The sequence below is a fragment of the Heliangelus exortis genome, chromosome 2, assembly GCF_036169615.1.
Source record: "Heliangelus exortis chromosome 2, bHelExo1.hap1, whole genome shotgun sequence".
Lineage (NCBI taxonomy): Eukaryota > Metazoa > Chordata > Aves > Apodiformes > Trochilidae > Heliangelus > Heliangelus exortis.
This window is the reverse complement of record NC_092423.1, coordinates 113,094,709-113,111,850: the sequence shown is the minus strand read 5'-3', so window position 1 is coordinate 113,111,850 and position 17,142 is coordinate 113,094,709.

The following is a 17,142-nucleotide window of genomic DNA, read 5'->3' as shown; positions in this document are numbered from 1 at the left end:
TACACTTTTTTTCCTCCAGCTTCCAAGAGCAGCCACTTGCCATGGTGCTGGACTAGGAGGGTAGGGCAAAACCAGGGATTCCAGGTAACTGTGAGATCTGGATCTGGCAGTGATTTTTGCCTTCCTTGCCTTCCTGTGAGTATCCTAGATTTATCAGAAGGAGGGGGTGGGGGGGGGCATTTTAAAAGATGGAGAAGAGCCAAGGGCTGCTGAGAAATTAGAAAACAACAGGCAATCACCTGTGAATTGCCTCAAGGGAATCAGGGAGAGTTATTCCAAAAAGGTGATGTGGTCAATAGCCCAGCTCAAGTGCCTCTATACCAATGAGAGCAGGGCTGGAAACAACCAGGAGGAGCTGATAACCACTTCCCAGATGGAAAACTGTGACCTAATTGCTCTCAGAGAAACTTGCTAGGATGAATTGCACAACTGAAGTGCTGTGATCACCAGGCATAAATTATTCAGAAGTGGCAGGCAAGGAAGGGGAGCCAGGTGAGTTGCCCTCTCTGCAAAAACCGCGTTTGATTATGCAGAGATATCTTAGAAGAACAGCAGTGTGAAGTTCATGGGTGAAAATTAAAGACCAAGTCAACAAGGGAAACTTTGTGGTTGGTGTTTACTACAGGACACTTGTTCAAGAAGGGGAGGTTGATGCTTCAACTGCTGGAAGCATCATTCTTGCAGGCCCTGATCCTGATAGGAAACTTCATCCACCCAGAAATCTGCTGGAAAAGAGGCACAGCAAACAGCAAGCAGTGCAGGAAACTACTGGAGTGTGTTGAAAAAAACTTCCTAGTACAGGTGATGGAAAGACCAACAAAGGGGAGAGGCACTGAGAACCCTGTTTTTCATTAATGTGGGAGAACTTACTGGATAGCTCAAGACTGGAGGTAGCCTGGTCAGCAGTGATCATGCCCTAGTGAAATTCTCAATCTTCAGGGTTACAGGACAGGTAAAATGTAGAGTCAGGACCCTAAACCTCCAAAAGGCAAATATTTGGCTGTTTAAGGTGATAGTGCACAGGATCACCCAGGAAAGTGCCCTCAGAGGTAAAGGAATGAATGAGACCTGGGAGATATTTAAAGACATTTTTCTTAGGGCACAAGAGCTCTTACACCCAATGTGCATGTGCAAGAAGTTGGACAAGGAAGGCAGAACTTTGAGCAGCCTGTTCTAGTGGGAGGTGTCCCTGCCCATGGCAAGGAGGTTGGAACTAGATGGTCTTTAAGGTCCCCTCTAACCCAAACCATGGTAAGATTCTATGATATTTTTACTAGACTAAAACTACAGACATGAAAATATTTTTTAATGGTGTGCGATGCTGGAAGATAAATTACATGACACTGAATTGTAAAGCAGGAAATCTGAAATAGTGAAAGCTCTAGCCTGATGACTAGAAAACAGAGTAAGTTAAGTCAAATGCTGAATACTGTTTGCACAGTAATCACTGTACTGGAGTGGTTTAAAAGTCGAAAAATCATTAACCTCCTTTCACTAGAAGACTCCTCTGTCTTGCCAGGGCTGTGAAATAGTGAGCATCAGAGTCCAAAGCAGACCTTTTGTCCAGTGCCATCTTAAGATGATTGGCAAAAAATAGCAAAACCCCATACATCTATTTCATCTTAACTTCTCCTGTGGCTGCCAAACACCATCAAAAGGAAACTGCAGAGTCACCCATCTTCCTTATTTCTTTGCTCAAGATAGAATCACCACAGCTTTGAAGTTCTTGGTAATGCTGTAGAAGACTGCAAGAGGTGGAGGTATCACCTTTTCCAAGCCCCTCTTTCCCATTGCTTCACTGCCCACTCTGTTAGAACACCCTTCACATCTACCTTAACTTTCTCTTTCACGTGTCTTATCTAATGCAGGTGGAAAGAGCTTGCCTCTCCACTACCAAAAAGATATATGTTCCCCTGCTTCAATTTCACCCTATTTGTAGTGATCAACAAGCTTTTTCTCCCTTTCTCTGAATATTTTTGTAATCCTTCTCCTCTCAGTTCTCCTTTAATTCCAGATCTTTTCTGAAAATTGGACATTTCACTGCAGCTGAGCCATTACTCATGCTGATAGCATAGGACTGCTACAAAACATACAGACCTTTCTTGAGTACAATTATCAAAATTACAACAAATCTCTATCTACTGGTGCTTACTTTAATGACTTCCAGATAAATATAAATCATTTAAATAGAATTTTTCTGGAAGCTGAAATTTTCTGCGTTCTCTATACTTCCCTGATCCCTTCCCTTTTCTTCTCCCCTTCTTTCCTTCCTCTCTCTTTTCAGATGTCATATTTACCCTTTTCCATCCCTCCTATACCTCACTATTCCTCCATGACAAAATTTTTTAGCAGTTCCAGAACTACTCATCTGATTTTTAAGTGTCCAAGGATAAAGTCTTATGGGTGTATTTGGGAGATGAGATAGAGCACTTTTTGAAAAGAACTAATGTGTTTCTGTGTGATTAAAGTCAGAGACTTTATTTCTTTTTTCCCCTAGTGTCACTTGTTCCAGTCATTTTTTTGTATTGATCTTTCTAGACTGATGCCTGGAAAACAACCAATGTTTGATGATTTAACATTTTTCAAAAAAATATCAGAAAAGAATCTTTGCCACCTTTCTGATCTTTCTTCCTTTTCTCATGTATATATGAAAAGTTTCCTGCTGAAAAACTTGAGGTCTTGTGTTGATCTTTTCTCTAAATATCACACATTGATTTTACTAACATTACATGGAGATTTTGAGGCTATTTTTAGCAAAATACTGTGTTCTGTACCACAGCTTTAATAATAGGAGAAAAGATTTCCCTTTCTTTGTCCATTTTTTTTCCAGACTTCACATCATGGTATAAATACCAGAAATGAATGACTCTTCTAACTGTGAGTGGGCAGTAAATAAAGAGAGAATCACAGTTTATAATTTTGTAATGCAAAAGATCTATGCGACAGAGTTCTTGCACAAATGAGCTCCAATTGTGTGATCTTGATTATTTTTCATGGCAGAGAGTAATAATAATAATAATAATAATAATAATAATAATAATAATAATAATACAAAAAAAAAAAACAACAAAAAAACAACAAAAAAACAACCAAACAAAAAAACCAAACTAAACAAACAAAAAACCCCAAACCCAAACACATTGATTTTGGTTTGAGCATCAGTTTGAAGTTCTTTCTAGCTATGATCAAGTTACCTCATATTACGATGCCCACTAGGTGTGGAATATGCTGAAGTGCCTCATCTACACAGTTTTTAATACTTTGAGGCATGGTGACTTTAGCACCTCTCTGGTCAGGCTGTTCCAGCACCTGACTGCTCTCTCAGTAAAGAAATTCTTCCTAATACCTAGAATAAACCTCCCCTGGTACAACTTCAGTCCATTTCTTTTTGTCTTATCATTATTCACTTGAGACGAGAACGCCCACCTCCCTATATTCTCCTTTCAGGTAGTTGTAGGGGGCAATAAGGTCTCCCCTGATTCTCCTCCAAACTAAACATTCCCAGTTCCCTCAGACTCTCCTGATAGAACTTGTTCTCCAAGCCCTTCATCAGCTTGGTCACCCTTCTCTGAACTCACTCCAGCACCTCAATGACCTTCTTGTGGTGAGGGGTCCAGAACTGAAGAGAGTACTTGTGCATTACTGGCACTCAGGTACAGGGGATGATCACTTCCCTTCTGCTGGCCACACTATTCCTGACACAAGCCAGGATAGTGTTGGCCTTCTTGGCCACTTGGGCACACTGCTGGCTCATATTCATCTGAGTATTGACCAACACCTCCTGGTCCTTTTCCACTGGGCAGCTTTCCAGACACTCTTCCTGAGCTTCATAGCCTTGCCTGGCATTGGTGTGACTGAATTGCAGGACTCATCCCTTGGCCTTCTTAAGGCAGTTACTGTCCCTTCTTTATTCCCTCTCACAGCTACAACAGAGCTTGCAAGAAATAGAGGAAATATCATGCAAGATGTGAACAAGTTGTGGAGTCTCCATCTCTGGAAGACAGTCTGTGCAATCTACTGCAGGTGGACCTGCTCTGGCAGAGGGATTGTACTAGATAATCTCCAGTGGTCCCTTCCAACCCCTAACATTCTGTGATTCTGTTATTCTGTGATTCTGTGATTCTGTGAATCCTTTTGTAAGTTCTACATTTATAAGTAGAAAGATAATCCAGTTACAGAAGAGGATCTAAGATCTTATATCCCAGAACTATTGTTGCAAAGTCACCGAAGACTTTTTGGCCTCCGTTTAAAATAGACATAGTAACGTTTCATAGCTACTACTGTAAAAATTCAGTATATGGTCTCAGCACCCCAAAAATATGAATGATGCAATCACGAACATTATATTTTTCAATTAAATGGCCCTAGTAATCTCTGGAAAACGTAGTATGTGGTGGTGGCAAAGAAGGAAGCTGAGGCATGAAATGTTTTGGGCAGAGAGGTTTTCTTTCTTGTCCTGCACTATATCGCATTTTTAGTTGACTTAAAAAGCATTTGTAGTATCTACTTCAATCCTTCTTTTCTTCCATCTTTAGAAACTTTAATATCCTGGCCTGAGGGTGTAGTCCTGGATGAAATTAGAAACCAAACAGAGCTAGTTGAAAACAGACTAAACAGGGAAATGGGTTTCCCCAGCACACACTTCCTTTTATTTAGCTACAAAACATTCACTTTTAGTAACTCCCTGAATGCACGTGTCCCCCCATTCCTCTCAGCTGGATGTACAAGCCCATAGTTTAATTTGTTCTAACATTTTTAGCCTTCACTCCCTGTGAATTGCCATAGGACAAGCTATGGGACAATATTTCCTTGCAAGGAGATCAACAAGTTTCCAGAAACTGAAGGAAGGATTTGGATTAGTGACACATTGCCTCCAGGGAAAGAAATAGCTGGGACCATTCCTAACTTTGTTTCCCTACTAGTCCAGCCCTCATAGGGGAGCAAAGTATGAAATCCCTGTTACAGTAGGTTTCCTGAGGCAGGCTCTTGGGATAAAATCTAAAGATCAACCCCCCACCCACCTGCCTGCTAAGAAGCAGCGCTCTGAAGCGTAAATCATGTGCTACTCAGTCCCTGCTGCACAGTTGTATTATGTTATATTAATCATTCAGTGAAAGGACTGGAATCCAGCTTTCCTTAGCCTCAGGTGGTGGCTGTAGTTCCTATGTTAATTGATTACTCTTTCTCCCATGGTGAAAAGAGTTTTTCTTGTTCCTTGGTGCTGAGAGTGCACCTGATGCTGAAGGCCCATCCTGGGAGCTCTGGGGCTTAAAATCTTCACCAGGGAGAGGCTGAGCCTGGGTCACTGGGTTGCAGTGTAAGAGGGACCTCTATGTTAAGGGTAAACAAAGGCCTTCTCCTTCCCCTTTGGAGGGACAGGATGTCTTTTCTCTCTTTGAAAAGAGAGAGGTGACTAAGCGCTTAGTTCAGGTAAGAGGAATTAGCTGTGAAGCCTGAGCAGGTGGATGGATGTCTTTAGAGCAGAATAAAATGCATGGATTTATAGGAGAGAATTATTGTTTTGTGCAGTTTCCAGTCCTTTTTCTAACTCTAAGGAGTTAGAAAACTCTTAGGCATGTGCCTAACAGGAGCCCTTCACATTTGACTTTGAATCCTGTTGCAGTGCTCAAGGCCTACTTATGGGTCTCCTTCTTGTCAAATGGAAATATTCTCAAGCTGCCCAATTAAGACATTTGCCTCCCCTTCCAGAACACATATATAGCCTCTTTTCTCCTCCTCCCACAGTGAACATATACCTCATTAACAAATCCCATATGAAAGATACTGTCCTCATAAACACCAGCAAGCACACTGTGGCTATCTCATAGGAATTAGATCAGTGTTTCCAACAGCAGAATTAAGTCCAAAGGCTTTCAAACCCATCTTGCTTGCAGCTGGGAAAATGGAAAAATGAAATACAATTATATGTGTGAGAAATAAGAGATGGCAGTCATTCGTGCGTTGAAAAGTGAATGAAAGAGGCTGTCTTCATTTTTCAATTTTTCTTCTGCCATTTCCAAACACAGTTGCAAGGACTGAAGTCCTGCTGTAAAGATCCTGCCACAAGCTAAAGATAATTCAGAAGGCGTTAGGTTATTTCTTTTTTCTCTTCCACCTCGGAAAGTGATAAGACCTAAATGATGTTCCTGCCCTTCAGGCATGCCTGCTAGTACCATTTTTAACTGGGCTATCAGATGAAATAAGCATAATGCTATCAAATATTCCTCTCTGCAGTATTTACACTCCATTAATGCCTGAACATCCAGCAATTTCAGTCTAGAAAAAGAGACCCTGCCTGAGAAATTTGTAGTCTAAATAAGCAAAGATGGAGGAGCTCTTTCAGGAGACCTTGCTGAGGGATTAAGTGATGTCAGACTTTCTGGAAGGAATCCTGTGGGAGGCCACGGGTATGAACTGAAGGCTACAACCCACTGGCAGCATCAGCCCCCAAATTGTTCTTTACCTGAGGTGCTGGTTGCTAAATGAAAAGCAGATGGAGTTAAGTTTAGTTAAAGTAGACAGTCATAACAACAAAGAGCTCTCATCTAATCACCCAGCGGTAGTAGGGCTGAAAATGTAATCAAGTTGTTTTCTATAAATCATTTTCACAAGATAAGAAGCCTGGCTATCCAGCATGGCTCACTAAGTGTTTATCCTGTAAACTTTGCTGCCCTTAGCAGTACCCCTTCACTCTGAATTATTACTTTAACACATTTAATCATTAAATGTAACAGTTGGATAATAAGAACCCTGTAAACTTACCCCTCCTTTCCTTTTAAATTAAATTATGTACTGGCAGTAAAAACATGATTATTTGAAGGTTGTGTTTATGAGAATTCTTACCCTCTGAGGAGGGTGGTGAGGGAAAAAGAATTAAAAATTTTCCTTAATAGAGAAAACAGCTTGTGGAAATAATTATACAACTTGTGAGCTCTGCACAGCATCCGTATTTAACAGTGTGATGTTCAATCCTGTAGAAGCAGGCAAGCAGTCTGTCTTTCAGACAGTTGAATATATAAGGTGTCTCAGTTATAGTTCTAATTTAGTAATATATTGCCAAGATAATGTGATTGAATTTGCTGAAGAGGAGGGGGGGTGGTGGTGTTCTGATACCCTCTATTGTAATGAGGAACAATAATGGGCACAGCAGTTTATTAATAAACTCCACAGGTCACTGCACAGCAATAGCAGTGAAGCACTAAAAGGGAAATTCAATCATGTTCTGTTAAAGCTCACAGCATGGTCTGAACCTCCCTCATTAGGTATGTTCACTGTTCTCCAAACTGGAAAGGTTGTCTACGGATGAGACAGAAGGGGATCAGAGCTTTAATGCTTCAGCTGCTCCTCATCCTGGCTCTGGATTGCATTCAGCCAACTCTTCTGGTTTCCTCTGTTTGGGGTTTTTGAAGATTTTCAAGATTAACATGTTTTGGTTTACAGCCCAAGTTCCCATTTGGCTCTGGGATCTTACAGGCCAGCCAGATCAACAGCCTTTCCTGCAGCCCCATTCCCTTACATTAAAGGCAATTGAAAAGAATTATTCATTCCAATATTAAATAAACTCCTGTCCACTCAGGTCACTGCCTTGGCCTCAGGAGGATTTAAAATAAACAAAGGAGCTGGATGACAGTGCATTTTTTACTTAGTTTGTTTAAAGTTGTACATTGTTTTCCTGGAAAGTACCTTCCCTTAATTTGAGGTCTTGCATTTCAATGATGCTGGAAAATGGTGATGTTTGCCAGACTGGCCTGTTTCCTGCTGCCAACATCTCCCAAGCAATGTTTGAATGGTTTCAGGGATGGACATGCCCCAGAGCAGCCCTGCAAGCTCAGGTCTATCAGAAGGCAGAAAGAGGGTTGGTGCATAGATGAGCTCTCTCAGATGAGTTTTGCTTTCTAATTCATGAAGTCATTTTAATTACACATCTTGCTGCATACAGCTCTTTAAGTATGGACAACAGAAGCAAAACAGGAAAACAAAGGGAGCTATTTTAACAGTTAATTTTCTCAGGATTTAGTGTCTTGTCTCATTTGGAATCTAGCATCTTGTGCCCATTTAAATAATTGATTTGACAAAATCAGCTAAAAAGCCTTAGTTAAACCCATTTTGAAAGACTATGTTAATGAAACTCAGCCCATAAGACAGTCTCATTTAATACAGTAGTTTCTATTTTTCTCTCTTACAGTTTGAAATCTGACAGTGTGGCAGCAAACAGCAGATGGATCATAACAGGACTTTTAGAATAATGAATAGCTCTGATTCTGCACTAAGACTCAGTCTCTACCTTTGGACAGCATCTAGGGTGCTTGTAATGCTACTAGAAAAATTAAACAGATTGTTTTTCTCGCACACAAGTAAAATACTGTCAGTATAATGTGCAGGAGTATGTTTATATTGTATAGCAATGGCAGGCACTTGTTTGAGCTGGAGGAGAGGGGGAGAAAGGGAAGTTGCAGGAAGATGTCAGCACAGTGCTGGGCCAGAGCTGTAAATCCTGGGGTTGGGATTTATGAGCAGGGGCTCAGCGTTGCATCTCAAGCTCCCAGAGCTGTGGAGGGAGCCTGAGAGAGTACTTGAGTTAACTTTGAGCACAGATGGAGAGAGCCTACCTCTGTTCATAATCTACAGTCTCTGTCATCCCACCAAGAAGAAGAGAAGGAAATGTTAAATAGATGAATGAAAATCCAGTCCATGTGAGCATCACCAGCTGTGAGAAACACTCCCTGTGATCACATTAGTTGTGGGGTTTGGCTCTCTCCTCACAGGGCTGTTTGTAGGTTTTATTCCAGGAAGAAATCTTCTCTAGAAAGGTGCATTTGTTCTAGCCAGCCAAAATCAGAGTCTTGCCCCTAAGGCCACCTTGCCCATGGTAGCAGGCTGAGCCTCCCCCAGCCACTTCTGGGTCTCAGCCTCCCAACTGTGTGAAACCTGATAACTCTGAGCACCCATGCCCAGGGACCCAACGGCTTTTGGGGTACAGGATCAAGCCCCCTCAGCCAGGGATGAGCCCACAGCAGGGTCTGTGATGGGGTCTGTCACCAGGCAGACATGTGCTCTGAAAGGCAACAGAACAGCTCCACTGAGCTGCCTTCCCAAGACCAGAAAGCATCCTGAATAAACAATAGAAACAGCAAACTGTCCAAGGTGACTCTTTGCAGGTTTGCAGACATACCTGCCTTTCCCTGGGGGGAATTTAAACTATTACACCAGGCAAACTAGGCTGCTCAGCTAAAAATTCTCTGGGAGCATGCTTAGGCTGGCAGGTAAATTAGAGAGAACACATCTCTCTGCATTATTAGAAGTAACAGACTTTTTTTTTTTTTTTTTTTTTAATTTACTTTTATTATTTCCTTTGCAAATTGCAAGGCACTTCTAAACACAAACCGGTTTTGCCTTTTCAACTTTCTTTACATTACAGCCCAGCTAACTCCATTAGCAAATAAAGTAAATAGCCAAAGCACTTATGAAAGGCTAAAATCCCTGAAGGTAAAAACTGTATAAAACACATGGGAGTTGTTATTTCAAGACAAGGAAATGGAAAGCTTTTAGTTTATCATTAAGCTGACTTAGTATTTCAGTAGGCCTTGGCACTATTTATTAACAATTTATAAATTCAGACGGGGCTGAGTCTACGTAAGTGATACATATTTTTATACTGATACGGAGTACTTGTGCTGTTTGTTCTGAACTCCATGCAAACAGTACTTAATAAGCTCTGACTTGGCTTTTCCCATTAAATAGTTTGCTTTTGTGGAGTGAAGTCAAGTCACTGCATGTTCCTGCAAGAATTCCCCTGTAAAGCAGTAACAGTGTCTGGAAGATCATTTCCAGGCTGCCGTTAGTCCAGACTCCAATATTTAGAAGAAATTACAGTATAAGGAGTCTTTGAGTTCTCACAAAAGGACTAGAAGGTGAGATATCCTTATGCAGGAAGGAGCAGGAGTGAATAAGAATGAAAAATATGCCTCAAAGGGAACGAACAAGATCACAGAGATGTGATCATATAAGAATGCAAGTCCGTCAGCTTATTGTACAGTGCCATACAGGTTCCATCTATTGCCAGATGTATTTTCTTGTTGCAGACTGACTTCTCTGGTTGCAACTTTTAGTCCTTCCTTTCTTCATTTCTCTGAAGGTTTTTCCATTTTCAACAGTTCCAGTGTCACAGTTGTTAGACCAATAATTCCTTACATATTTTATCTTTGTGTTTTTTCATCACTGGTATCTGACACTAACTCCTTCGTGCCAATAGCTCCCTGTTTCATCACTGCTATAGTCCTTAGAAGCAGGCATACCATGCCCAAACCAAAGCTGTGATGATGACTTGGTGTCTCAGGCACGAGCAGCTATTTTGTTCCCTACATTAGTTCTTTTCACGTATTTGCAACACTGTAGTAATAAAACCCCAAGTTGGTTCTCCACACTTCTGGCATTAGTTATTAGGGCTGGTGCTTTCATTTAGAAAAACTCTATTTGTGAAATGACCACCTGAAGCCTCATCACTCTGCTGTATACACATGGCACCTCTGGGGGAATGCTGGGCAGACATCAGACCAGTGATCTCCTTCTGGCATCCCTTCAGTGCTCATGTGTGTTCTATAAGGATCCAGGAGCTGCCTGACATTGCTCAAAACCCTACCAATCTACAAATTCTCATGACACTGAATTTCCTTCAGTGGATTTTTTTTTGTTGTTGCTGTCCTAATTAAAACCAGACTGCTAGTTTTAAGTTCTCTTCCTTTATATCTCTGTATTTTCCACTTGATAACTCCTCTGATAGTCCAAGGACATCTTGGTTCTTTGATTCTTCAGCTAGAGACATTCACCCACTTGTGGCATGGTGCAGAGCAAGAGGCTTGAGTCTGTTAGGCAATTGCTGACAGTTTTCCTGGCCTCAACACTTCTGGAACCAATGTCATTCTCCAGAGAATGGAAGAATTACCATTTTCAGAAACTTTTTTTCTGTGTGTATGGACAATATGCTGAGGTTCACTGCCTGATTTTGGAGCAACCAGAGCCCTGGGAATAGATGTATTGATGTCTGATAGACAATATGCAAAGTTATTCTGGGATTTTATAGAGATATAAATGAAAGAAGCCAAATCAACAGCACATAAGCTTCCTGTTTCAGATTATTTCACTTCTCTTTCTTTCCACTGTGTGCATAGTGAGACTGCTCAAGTCTGAGATGACAATTATGAACTGCAATTAATGGAATATGCTGCCTGTTAACTTTGTCTCAACCTCAGTTATGAAACACCCCCTTCATACATGAGGAGAAACTGTAATGATTTAGCATCTATAGTATGCCAGCACTTGTGCAGAAATGCATTTCAGAAAGAAATATTGAAGTGATGTAAGCAGAGGGAGGGAAAAAACAACCTTATTTGTTCTTTCTCTCTTCCAATGGTACATTGCAAAGGCAGCAGTTTTCTCCTATATACATCTAGGAATAACAAAAACTTTCTGTTTCTATCACAAATTTCCATTAAAAAATTCTTGTTTCAGAACTGTATTATAAATTGAATTACAAATAGAATTAGAAATTTGTAATATAAAAGTTTCCTCCAACAACACTCATTGCCCATTTCTCTCCAATGACTGCAAAAAGAGCCAAGATGATTAGCTCAGATGTAGAGATGAATATTTCTGTTCAGTCACAGGCTTTCAGCCTTAAAATGAAAAGGAAATGACTGGGCTAAGCTTATTGAAGGCAGACTGTCTTTTACTGGTCACCTCTGTTACTGAAACATAGTGAGACTGTACCCAGAGTATTCCACCAGCCACTTTTTCTCATGCTGAGAACTGGTGCAGCTTTGCTGATTCTCATTTTCTACGAGAATGCTTTTTGTGAAGTAACTCTGCTTGCTTTTAAACGAGTTTCCTTCTGTGCTGGTGCCTTCTATCAGATTACATTGCCCTTAGGGAACAGAAAAATCCTTTACATTTTTCTTTCCAATCTATTGTGTTAAACACACTTTTCCCTATCCTTGTTCAAGGTCAGGTCTAGATCCAGACCTCTGTTTTCAAACCTGTATTTTGGATGTTGCTTCTCAGATTACACCCTGTGGGAGTGAGAGTGGGTGGGATGTGAACAGTTCACAGAGTATTTAGAGGAAAGGTTGCACCTTTCTCATATGGTATCACAGCCAAGTTCCTAGAAAGCTCTCCATTTTCAGTTTATAAACCAGAGATTACTTCCTTTGGAAATATTTGAAATTATGGAATACTTTGGTACTCCGCTCTTCACTGCAAGTGTTTTGCTGATAAAACATCACAGGTTTTCCATGAATGCACACAAGCTAATGAACTCCAAGCTTCCTCAAGTGCAGGAGCTGTATTATCATGATTGCTAGATTAATTTGCATCCACAGCCTAAAAGCTATGTAATTTAGTGTTCACAGGAGATAAATAGCTATGGCTCTGTGTCTGATTACATTGTCAGCCAAAATGGCATGCATATTTTTGGGTGCAAAGATATGGCACACAAGGCCAGGCATAATTTTTTCCCTCTTTGGTCCTCCTCTAGTAGTAAGTCCAAGCGTAACGAGCTAAACCTCATTAATACTGAACTCTTTACAGTGCTCTGGTATTTAGAGACAATACTCTGGTATTCAGTTCCCAAACAGAAAGAATACAAAGCCTCACACTAAAAGCCTGAGAAAGATCTTTATCTGAAAAAACGATTTATCCCAAATTTGACTTAATGTCTTTGTTAGATGAATTGCACCATTTTCTTTTGCCTTGAAACTTCTTCATGCAATTCTGCATATCATGATTTTTCCACTCTTCTTGCCATTCATCCTTGTACACAGAATTAGAAAGCCAACCTTGTGCTACAGTAGTGGCTTCAGCCCCCATGTGCCCATTTTCTAAAAAAGGGCTTTGGTGCTGGTTTTTGCTGACTAGATGAAATTCACATACCAGCTTTATATATGAAGTGTTTTGTTCTGAAGCTTAATAAATTCCCCAAATATGAGGAAGAGGAATCTGGCAGCAAAATCATTGCTAAAGAGCACAATTGCTGTTACAGTGTCAGACTCGAGGTAGGATAGAAACTGCCCTTAGATACAGAGTTTTTTCAGGTTTTTTCAGTTTCTGGGCACAATCACTGAAAAACAGTGATATTAACCATTCCTTCTCTATCATTCTCCAGCACCCTCTGTGCCAGCACCAACCCTTGCAGTGCTCCTGGCATCACCACTGGGATACAGACAAGGGACCCAGGTTCCCTTACAGAGGCACAAAACCAGTTTTACCACAGACACTTCCCAGTCCATATAGATTAGGAAGGAATGGTCAGATGAAAAGAGAGTGAGAAGTAGCAGCCAGAAGTTGGAAAGGAGCAGGAAGCTTTTCAGACTCTCCTGGCCTTCAGAGCAGCTGCCTGTGGTGTGTCCCCCAGCCTGGCCCTGGTTTGACCCCCTACCCATGTCCTTCTAGGGCAGGGGGGGGCACTGCATGCTGCCCTGCACTGATTTATCTTTCTTTTACCCCAACTCTCCTGCTGGCAGGGTCACATCACATGACACTATTTCTGTGTAGACAGGAAAAAATGCTGCTCAATATTTTGTGTTCTTCTGAAGTCTGTTACTCCAAAGGGGAGAAAAGATAACAAACACACCACAGTTCAGCCTCACAAATATCCTACAGTGTTTTCATCAGGACTGAGAGAAATTCTGCAAGGTAGAAACTGACTTCCAGTTCTTCTTTCCCATATTGACATTTCCAATTTGATCATAATAATCATGGAATTATATTAAGGATAAAGGATTTCTTGTAAGAGTTGAACTATACCTGAAATTCTATTGTGAAAGGAGGTTTTTTCAGATTAGAAAGCATCTTTCTTCACAATGAAACAAAATCATTTATAATTAAGCCTGCGGTAGGAGAGTGGGAGAAAAGAAAACAATATTATTTTGTTCCAAGCCAAGAAAAATATTAACTAATCTTACATTTTAATGTTTTCTCTGCTGCCTCTTCTCCCATTTCCCTATCTTTTTTCCCTATCTTTTTTATCAGGCCTATTTAGGTGGCAGGTTTCACTTTATTTTCTTCCTGTCCTGTAATTTCATAAGCAAGAACTTCATCAGGAACTCCTACTTGATGGACTATATACAGTATCATACTCTGTATATACTATATATACATTATATACAATTATGCATTACATACAATACTGATTCCATAGCTTTCAGCGTTTCTAAAAATGTCATCTTTCCATCTTTCATGCTATTGGCTCCAGTATAATTTGCATGAAATTTTTTTACTCTGTTTGACCACACCTCAAGTACTGTATTCAGTTTTGGGCCTCTCACTACAAAAAGGATGTTGATTGAGGTGCTGGAGCAGGTTCAGAGAAGGGCAACGAAGCTGGTGAAGAGTCTAGAGAACAAGTCTTATGAGGAGCTGCTGAGGGAATTGGGGTTGTTTAGGCTGCAGAAAAAGAGGCTGAGAGGAGACCCTATTGCTCTCTACAACTACCTGAAAGGTGTTTGTAACTCGATGGGTGTTTGTCCTCCCAAGCAGTAAGTGATAGGACAAGAGGAAATGGCCTCAAGTTGTGCCAGGGGATGTTTAGATTAGATACTAGGAAAATTTCTGTACTGAAAGGGTTATCATGCGCTGGAACAGGCTTCCCAGGGAAGTGGTGGAGTCATCAACCTTGGAGATATTTAAAAGATGTGCAGAGATGGTGCTCAGGGACAAGGTTTAATGGTTTAATAGTGGACTTGGCAGCGCAAGGTTAAAAGTGGACTTGATCTGAAAGGTCTTTTCCAACAAAAACAGTCCTATGATTCTATGACTTATTCAGTACTGGGAAGGGAGAAGAAAGGGGAAGAAACAGGAATTCCACAGCTTATCTGGCAGAGCCTTTAGTTACCAATAATGTAAGACAATAACTTTTGAGATGGCCACGGTAAGGAAGATCCTCTCTGCAGTACTCAGTGATGGCTGCGCAGACACCCGACAGCTCTCTTCTGCTCCACTCTCAGGAAGATATCTTTCAGAGTCTCCACTAATCAATACTAATCACATGTACCATCTGCCAGGCACACAGATTACACAGCAGGACTGGTTCTTTCAGCAGGGCAGGCTGAAGTGACACACATAACCCGTGCCTCTGGAAATCAGGCTGCTCAATACCCAAGGCTTCCTCTGAGCACAGAGAAACCCTGTGGCTTGGGAACTCCCCACGTTTCAGGCTCCTCGCCAGCATCATAGGAGTGACCCAGCTCCCCAGAAGCATTCCATGGGTTATCAGCTGAAGAGATACCTGTAATATCAGGTCCTTAAATCTATTTACTTCTCATAGAAGCCTTCAACAGAAATACAAACAGGTATAAGGACACTTCTGTGACAGTGCTCTGTTCCCATAGATAAAGTGCAGTAGACCTGCCTGTGAACAGAACATACAAAGCTCCTAAACCTACACACAATCTGATCTAAGCATAGTCTGTGTGATGTTAAAAAAATGAGTTTAATTTTTTAATACATTTGAGAGCAGATTAAAAAGCCTAGAATTTATCTAGGGTCCTCTCAACCTCCAGCTTTTCATTTTTACTAGTTTTATGAGACATTTATGTTCTTGCACATTCTGCAGAGATATATGCATTTTTTATTACATGCTGTAGTTTATGGGATCTTTGTTCAAACACCCCAGTGTTTCCATAAATGTGAGAGTCCAGAATTTCTTGTTTAAAGGTTTAATATCTTCATTTACTATAATACTCAAATTTTACAGTGCACATGTTATGAAACTTTGTAGCACTACATAAAATATTTAACCCATGCCTAGATATGGCAGCTTCATTTGTGATTAGAGTTTTATTCCCATTAACTATAAATCAAGAATGCAGGGGGGGTTGTGTTTGTTGTTTTTTTAACTTGGAAAGAATATTTGCAATAAAATTGTCTTTGCTCAGCATCCTTCTGACTCACCAATAGCATTACACTTCAAATTACAAAGAAAATTCCCATTTAAAATCCTTAAGTCATTATCCCATGGTAGTTTTCAAGGTGTCCTGGTCTACTTCAGTCCCACTTCTTGACTTTGGCTTTACATAAATTCTTGGGCTCCATCTGAGTGGAGTTCATGACAAATAATGGCATCATAATTCTTCTTCAGTACGCTTCTGGATGGCCATGGTTTCTTGCTGTAAGCTGTCTGCAGCTCAGTCATCAGCAAGACTGTCCATATTTCTGCAGTAATACACTGACACAGGTAGCAAATGTTCCACTATTTGGGTGCAGACTATTACTCTGTTCCTACCCAAAACTAACCTGCTTGTCTTGCTAAATAAAGGAGGGATTGCAAAATATTTAGCTTGCATATGAATCTTGCCTTTCATTCTGCCAACCCCAGCAGCTCAAAAACAACCTTTCAGCCTCTTTCCAGGAGTATTTGAAGGCTGTCAAACACTATTAACACAATTTCATTTCCTGTTGCTGTCCTATAAGTTAAGAATTTTACACTCATCTAGCTCTACAGTCTGCTCTCCATTTGCAAGTAGGACTGATTCAACCTAACAGAAATGCAAACTGCTCTGTTAAGTTATAAAGAATGACAACTGTGATAATGCTGGTGTACTTGTTATAAGTCTTGTTATAAGTCAGCTGTACTCTTCTGCCTTGTCTTCAGTCCTATTTCTCCTTGCTCAAAGTGTATGCTGGCTCTACAGCTTCACACTTACACAGTTGCTGAAGAAATCGTTCAGTCAGATTTGATATTTTTTAATAAGCATGTACAAATGGACCATCATATACTCTGTAGTGCTGAATAGCAAATACATAATTAATGTCACAGTGCTAAAAATCTTTTCAGTACGTGTATGTAAGATTGGATGTCGCTGCTTTAATAGTGCACTGTTTTATGCAGTACTTAAACTTCAACTGAATCCCTCATCTCTTAGAAGCCAATTTAAAATTTTGCTCTTTATGAGACTGAATGTCCTATTATTATAAGACATAACTCTATTAGAAAAATAAACTTTTAATGAGAGTTCCCATTTAGAATCATAGAACGATCTGGGTTGTGAGAGGCCTCAAAATTCATCTGGTTCCAACACCTCCCACTAGACCAGGCTGCTCAAAGCCCCATCCAACCTGGCCTTGAGCACTTCCAGGGAGGGGACAGCCACA